General features: G+C 40.2%; 1 pseudogene; it reads left to right on the forward strand.

Annotated features, from left to right (window-relative positions):
• The window catches only part of LOC120738543, a 10,685-nt pseudogene extending 3,154 nt beyond the window's left edge, over nucleotides 1-7,531 (forward strand).
• The last annotated feature ends 531 nt before the right edge of the window (nucleotides 7,532-8,062 follow it).

Genomic DNA, 8,062 nt, shown 5'->3' on the forward strand with positions numbered 1-8,062 from the left:
AAGCCTGCAAAGGGCAAGGCTGAGGCACACTTCGCTCTGGTTCACTATGCTGGTACAGTGGACTACAATATCACTGGCTGGCTGGACAAGAACAAGGACCCACTGAATGACTCAGTTGTGCAGCTCTACCAGAAGTCTTCAAACAAACTGTTGGCCCTCCTGTATGCAGCCCATGCTGGAGCTGATGGTAAGAAACAAAAGTGCTCACAAACTCCTGTGTCCAGTACAGATAGTATGTATCTGTCTAATAACTATAATGTGCATACTGTAGACTAATATGTATACTGTGAAAAATATTTTTTCAATTCCAGTAATGAAATTTACTATTTATGAAAACAGAGGCTGCTGGGGGTGGCAAAAAAGGTGGTAAGAAGAAGGGTGGTTCCTTTCAGACTGTGTCTGCTCTTTTCAGAGTATGTATAGATTTGTATTGCAGGAAAAATAATTTTTTACTCATATTTAAATATTATTAACCTATTATCTAATGATGTTGATCTACAGGAGAATCTGGCCAAGCTGATGACCAACTTAAGAAGCACTCATCCTCACTTTGTCCGTTGCCTGATTCCCAATGAGTCAAAGACCCCAGGTAAAACCCCCACAGTCCTACTGACTGCTCAACACATTACACAGTGACATAAATAAAGTTTTGAAACATTATCAATTTCTGACTCTCAGGTCTTATGGAGAACGCCCTGGTCATCCACCAGCTGAGGTGTAATGGTGTACTGGAGGGCATCAGAATCTGCAGGAAGGGTTTCCCCAGCAGAATCCTCTATGGTGACTTCAAGCAGAGGTGTCAATTTGAGTTTAAGAGTGGCAAATTAATTTTATCTTATTGAAAACACTTTTGTGAAGAACATCATACCAAAAGATGAAATGCCTATGAGTAAAATGATGATTCTCTCTTGAAGATACAAAGTGTTGAATGCCAGTGTCATCCCTGAGGGACAGTTCATTGACAACAAGAAAGCTTCAGAGAAGCTGCTTGGCTCCATTGATGTGGATCACACACAGTACAAGTTTGGGCACACAAAGGTACACCTCATTATTTTAATGAGTGTAAATAGAGTGTCCATTTGCACAGCACTTATTGTTATTATTTAATTATTTTTCCATAACAAAATAGGTGTTCTTCAAAGCTGGTCTGCTGGGCACTCTTGAGGAGATGAGAGATGAGAAACTGGCTGAGCTGGTGACCATGACTCAGGCTCTCTGCAGAGGATACGTCATGAGGAAAGAGTTTGTGAAGATGATGGAGAGGAGGTAACATTATTATACTAAATTCTATTGTATTCTCTTTTGTATTGCTTTCCTTCTAAGATTTACTATACTAACAGTAACACTCTCATGTTTGGTTTTTAGAGAATCTATCTTCTCCATCCAGTACAACATCCGTTCTTTCATGAATGTCAAGAACTGGCCATGGCTGAAACTGTACTTCAAGATCAAGCCTCTTCTGAAGAGTGCTGAGACTGAGAAGGAGTTGCAGAACATGAAGGAGAACTATGAGAAGATGCAGACAGACCTGGCTACTGCTCTGGCTAAGAAGAAGGAACTGGAAGAGAAGATGGTCAGCCTGCTGCAGGAGAAGAATGACCTGCAACTTCAAGTCGCTGCAGTAAGTAATAAACAAAAGAACAAATATATAATGCCTATAATCTCTTGTATGCATGTTAGCTGATTCTGACCGTGTATGTGGCACAACAGAGTGTAGATTTTTTTAAATGAATAATGAGCAATTGCCAAGACACACGACATGACAACACTAAATTATACATTGTTTTCTGTTCCATGTATTATAGGAAGTTGACAATCTCTCTGATGCTGAAGAAAGGTGTGAGGGGCTCATTAAGAGCAAAATCCAGCTCGAGGCCAAACTCAAAGAGACAAGTGAGAGACTGGAGGATGAAGAGGAAATCAATGCTGAGCTGACTGCTAAGAAGAGGAAGCTGGAGGATGAATGCTCTGAGCTGAAGAAGGACATTGATGACTTGGAGCTCACCTTGGCCAAAGTGGAGAAGGAGAAACATGCCACAGAAAACAAGGTTCAATTTATCTATATCTGAGAGGAAAAATGACTCTAAATTAAAATATATTAATTCTTTCCTGAGATATAGTTGTTAAGTTATATTTAAATACATCCTTTGTACAATTCTTAGGTGAAAAACCTGACAGAGGAGATGGCATCTCAGGATGAGGCCATTGCCAAGTTAACTAAGGAGAAGAAAGCCTTACAAGAGGCCCATCAGCAAACACTGGATGATCTCCAGGCAGAGGAGGACAAAGTCAACACTCTGACCAAGGCCAAGACAAAACTGGAACAGCAAGTTGATGATGTAAGAAAACTATAATCATATTGCTTTTTTAATGGAAAGAGTATTGAATCATTGTCTTTCCAACCACTTAAATCAACTGACATGATTTTATAGCTTGAGGGTTCACTGGAGCAAGAGAAGAAGCTCCGCATGGACCTTGAGAGAGCCAAGAGGAAGCTGGAGGGAGATTTGAAACTGGCCCAGGAATCCATAATGGATCTGGAGAATGACAAGCAGCAGTCTGATGAGAAAATCAAGAAGTAGGGCATTTTTCCGTTATTACTAGCAAAGTTTGTTTGTTAGATCGTCCACTCCATAAATGTAGACTACAAAAAGTCACCTGCAGCTAAATGTAGTGCTGTAAGATCTGACATGTTTATGCCCTACTTTGTCCACAAATCTCTAATGCCGAACAATAATGTCATCACTCAATGACTTCATTTCTTAACTATGTTTCTGTGAGTAGCAGCGAAATGGTAAGCTTTCTTTACTTCAAAGCTTTCTTTACATGTTCAAATCTATAATACTGAATTTGTTCTTCTTGTCCTGTTACAGGAAGGACTTTGAAATCAGCCAGCTTTCTCAGCAAAATTGAGGATGAACAAACCCTTGGTGCTCAACTCCAGAAGAAGATCAAAGAACTGCAGGTAACACTGTTATAACTCAATAATATATTCACTGAATCTAAAGCATGTTCAATGGGTAATGTCCTTTTCATATTATCATTGCACTAGGCTCGTATTGAGGAGCTGGAAGAGGAGATTGAGGCTGAGAGGGCAGCTCGGGCTAAGGTAGAGAAGCAGAGAGCCGACCTCTCCAGGGAGCTTGAAGAGATCAGCGAGAGGCTCGAGGAAGCTGGTGGAGCAACAGCTGCTCAGATTGAGATGAACAAGAAGCGAGAGGCTGAGTTCCAGAAACTGCGTCGTGATCTTGAGGAATCAACTCTGCAGCATGAAGCTACTGCAGCAGCTCTCCGTAAGAAGCAGGCTGACACTGTTGCAGAGCTCGGAGAGCAGATCGACAACCTCCAGCGTGTCAAACAGAAGCTGGAGAAAGAGAAGAGCGAGTACAAGATGGAGATTGATGACCTCTCCAGCAACATGGAGGCTGTTGCTAAAGCAAAGGTGTGGGGTTTTTTTAGAGTACAAATTTTGTTTGAGCATTTAAAAGCAGGTATTCATGAACTGTTAACATGAATAAACCAAAATTATTTTAGTTACAGTTACTTATTCTAAATTTAAAGTACTTTTCAAATTATTGTCAACAGTTATATATTTATGTGTTTATATATGTAATTAATTGCAGTACATCTCTTTTATAAATAACATATGCTAATCTTCACAGGGCAACTTGGAGAAAATGTGCAGGACTCTTGAGGATCAACTAAGTGAACTCAAAGCCAAAAATGATGAAAATGTTCGTCAGCTGAATGACATTAATGCCCAGAAGGCGAGACTTCAAACAGAGAATGGTAAGTGATGTATAACACGGCGTTATCAGTTTTGCACATTCACATAGAAGTGACCAAAAGCAACAAACAATCAGTGGGGGAAATTAAATAACCTGAGCTTAGTATATGTGTGTTAACTACAGGTGAGTATTCTCGCCAGCTTGAGGAGAAAGAAGCTCTTGTTTCTCAGCTCACAAGGGGCAAGCAGGCCTTCACTCAGCAGATTGAGGAGCTGAAGAGACACGTTGAGGAGGAAGTGAAGGTCTGAATTATTTTCTGTCTTCTTTTTTGTCATAGCACTTACTAATTTAAACACATAAGTTTTAAATCAGCTGGTCTGTCCTCTAATTTGGTTCCTAGTTGTTACCATTTAAATTTCTCATCCTCTCAGCATTAGACTTTAAGATTGATTTAAACATTAAAGTTGTCCACCTGACATTGATTGTCTTTTCAACAGGCCAAGAACGCCCTGGCTCATGCTGTTCAGTCAGCACGTCATGACTGTGATCTGCTCAGAGAGCAGTTTGAGGAGGAGCAGGAGGCCAAGGCTGAGCTGCAGCGAGGAATGTCCAAGGCCAACAGTGAGGTGGCTCAGTGGCGATCCAAATATGAGACTGATGCTATCCAGCGCACTGAGGAGCTGGAGGAGGCCAAGTAAGTCACCATACTTTCATTGTTTAAATTAGTTTTAAGACTTAAAACCAACCAATTCAGACTTAATCAAAACAAAATTATTTTAACAACAGGAAAAAGCTTGCCCAGCGCCTGCAGGACGCTGAGGAATCCATTGAGGCTGTGAACTCCAAGTGTGCCTCACTGGAGAAGACCAAGCAGAGGCTGCAGGGTGAGGTGGAGGACCTCATGATTGATGTGGAGAGAGCTAATGCTCTGGCTGCCAACCTTGACAAGAAGCAGAGGAACTTTGATAAAGTAAAGTTTTAAACATAACCAATATCATCAAAATAAACATACACGTATAATAACAACTAACTAATAAACCTATATAAACCTAGGTCCTGGCAGAATGGAAGCAGAAGTATGAGGAGAGCCAGGCAGAGCTGGAAGGAGCCCAAAAGGAGGCTCGTTCTCTCAGCACTGAGTTGTTCAAGATGAAGAACTCATATGAAGAGGCTCTGGATCATCTTGAGACCATGAAGAGAGAGAACAAGAACCTGCAGCGTATGTCAATAAATAAAATTATATCTTATGAGGGTTATCCTCTGACCTTTATAAATGTACTTTATAGAACCCATGTAAATGTTGTCTGTTTGAAAACTGTATTTCTGTGAGATTTTGAATCTAACTCTAATTGCTGTGTGGTCTGATATTTAAGAACAAATATTACTTTCAAAGTGCTGTTTTATTCCTATTCATTTTTTATTCTTATTCTGTAGAGGAGATCTCAGATCTGACTGAGCAGATTGGTGAAACAGGAAAGACCATCCATGAGCTGGAAAAGGCCAAGAAGACTGTTGAGACTGAGAAGTCTGAAATTCAGACAGCTCTGGAGGAAGCTGAGGTATTTTATAGAAATTGACTTTGAAAGAAAGCAAAGGAAAACATGTTTTATCCACTTTATGTTGAAATGATTTTTTTTAACATAGCTGTTTAAATCATTTAAAGGGAACTCTGGAGCACGAGGAGGCCAAGATCCTTCGTATTCAGCTTGAGCTAAACCAGGTGAAAGGTGAAATTGACAGGAAGCTGGCAGAGAAGGACGAGGAGATGGAGCAGATCAAGAGGAACAGCCAGAGGGTGATTGACTCCATGCAGAGCACTCTGGATGCTGAGGTCAGGAGCAGGAATGATGCCCTGAGAGTCAAGAAGAAGATGGAGGGAGACCTGAATGAGATGGAGATTCAGCTGAGCCATGCCAACAGACAGGCTGCTGAGGCCCAGAAACAACTGAGGAATGTCCAAGGACAGCTCAAGGTGAGTTGGTAGATGATTTGTTAAAAAATAAAATGGTTATTTATTTATTTATTTAATCAGGATGCCCAACTGCACCTGGATGATGCTCTCAGAGGACAGGAAGACATGAAGGAGCAGGTCGCCATGGTGGAGCGCAGAAATGGTCTGATGGTAGCTGAAATCGAAGAGTTGAGAGTCGCTCTGGAGCAGACAGAGAGAGGACGCAAAGTAGCTGAGCAGGAGTTGGTTGATGCTAGTGAGCGTGTCGGACTGCTTCACTCTCAGGTTGGTATTATTAATTTAAAAGAACTTTGTGATTCCATTGAGTAAGAGTCACATCATTAAAATATTGTTTTCTTGTTTCATTCAGAACACCAGTCTTTTGAACACCAAGAAGAAGCTGGAGGCTGACTTTGTCCAGGTTCAGGGTGAGGTGGATGATGCAGTTCAGGAAGCAAGAAATGCTGAGGAGAAGGCCAAAAAGGCTATCACTGATGTAAGTTAGTACTTTACAAGCCTTCTTTTCTTTTCAAAATTCTTGTTCATGCTTGATCAATAATGCCAACACCACCCATACTTTCAGGCTGCCATGATGGCTGAGGAGCTGAAGAAGGAGCAGGACACCAGTGCTCACCTGGAGAGGATGAAGAAGAACCTGGAGGTCACAGTCAAGGACCTGCAGCACCGTCTGGATGAGGCAGAGAGCCTCGCCATGAAGGGTGGCAAGAAGCAGCTCCAGAAACTGGAGTCCAGGGTATGTACTCTATATAAAGTCCAGCTATTATTAAGTGTAACACTTTGATTCTCTGATAAGAACTCATTTTTCTCTGTACTCTAACATTTATTTATCATGGCATTAAAGGTCCGTGAATTGGAAGCTGAAGTTGAAGCTGAGCAAAGACGTGGAGCTGATGCTGTTAAAGGAGTCCGCAAATATGAGAGGAGAGTGAAGGAGCTCACCTACCAGGTGATTACACATTTACCTAAATATTTATTACATTTAAGTTCCTAAATTCTTTCTTCTTCAGCCGTCAGTAACAGTTTGTTGTTTATGCAGACTGAGGAGGACAAGAAGAATTTGGTCAGACTTCAGGATCTGGTGGACAAGCTGCAGCTCAAAGTCAAGGCTTACAAGAGACAGGCTGAAGACGCTGTGAGTAAAATGGTTTTTGATTTTACATATGGGAAGCACAACTTCATGAGAAATGACACAGGCAGAAATTATCAAACACATAAAGAAAGAGAGATGCAAAAGGGACCAACATCTCATGAGAATTTCATGTCAATAGCACTTTTAGAAATATATTTACTTTGAAAATGGGTGACAAGTTCAAAACTTATTTTACCTGCTTTATGATCAGATATTTTTTAAACAATGCAACATACTGTAACACTGAATAGGAGGAACAGGCCAACACCCACATGTCCAGACTGAGAAAGGTCCAGCATGAGATGGAGGAAGCTCAGGAGCGTGCTGACATTGCTGAATCTCAGGTCAACAAACTGAGAGCCAAGAGCCGTGATGTTGGAAAGGTAATTCATTTAATTTGATTTTACACAAAATGTACCTTTGTTTACTGGTTTTGTTCTTTATAGTATCCCAAAGTATTAATTTACTAGTATACAGACCTTTAATTTAAGGTGTAGACAATAGTGCAACACCACATGGGACCAGAGTTTTTAATATGTGTTGAATAATTATGTTTTTCATCATTTTTTCCAGGGTGAAAAGGCTGAATAAGAGACATCTTTTGGAATCTTTTGACAGTGTTCATAAAATATGAACTACCTGTTGAACTGACAGCTGATAATGTATTAATTCAATAAAATCTTAAATTATGATTTAATGATATTTATTCAGCATCATTTATTGTCTATTCTATGAAAGTCAAATTTCGATATGCAATGTCTGACACAGTAGCCTCCTCAGAATAATTATGAATTAGGACATTGTCCTGGTTAATTAGGACAGCCCTTTTGCTGAGTGTTTCCAAAAGCTTTTTGCATTAGAGATAGCTGGGTTAACATTTGTCAACATTTACTTCCATAGCCATTAAAAAGGCATTCGGTGTTATACATAGTATGAATTAAACATTTTATTTGTATGTGATGAATGCTCATAGTAAATATATACACAGACATTATCATATAATGACCATGGTGTAGTATGAATGGTAACAAAGGAGGTCCTCCTTAGGAATATTGTAAAACTTATAAAATAGAGTTAAAAGTCCAAACTTTATCCTGTCCTTCGTTTTCTCCAGACCCGTCCCATCGGCCGTATTAGAGTAATTGTCGGGCCGATTATGGCTCCTAGGCCTGACACTCAAGTCTTTAGTTAGTTTTTATTGTAGACTCTATAGTATTCACACTCAAATTAAGC

This window comes from Simochromis diagramma, unplaced genomic scaffold (genome assembly GCF_900408965.1).
Source record: "Simochromis diagramma unplaced genomic scaffold, fSimDia1.1 OVJJ01000321.1, whole genome shotgun sequence".
Lineage (NCBI taxonomy): Eukaryota > Metazoa > Chordata > Actinopteri > Cichliformes > Cichlidae > Simochromis > Simochromis diagramma.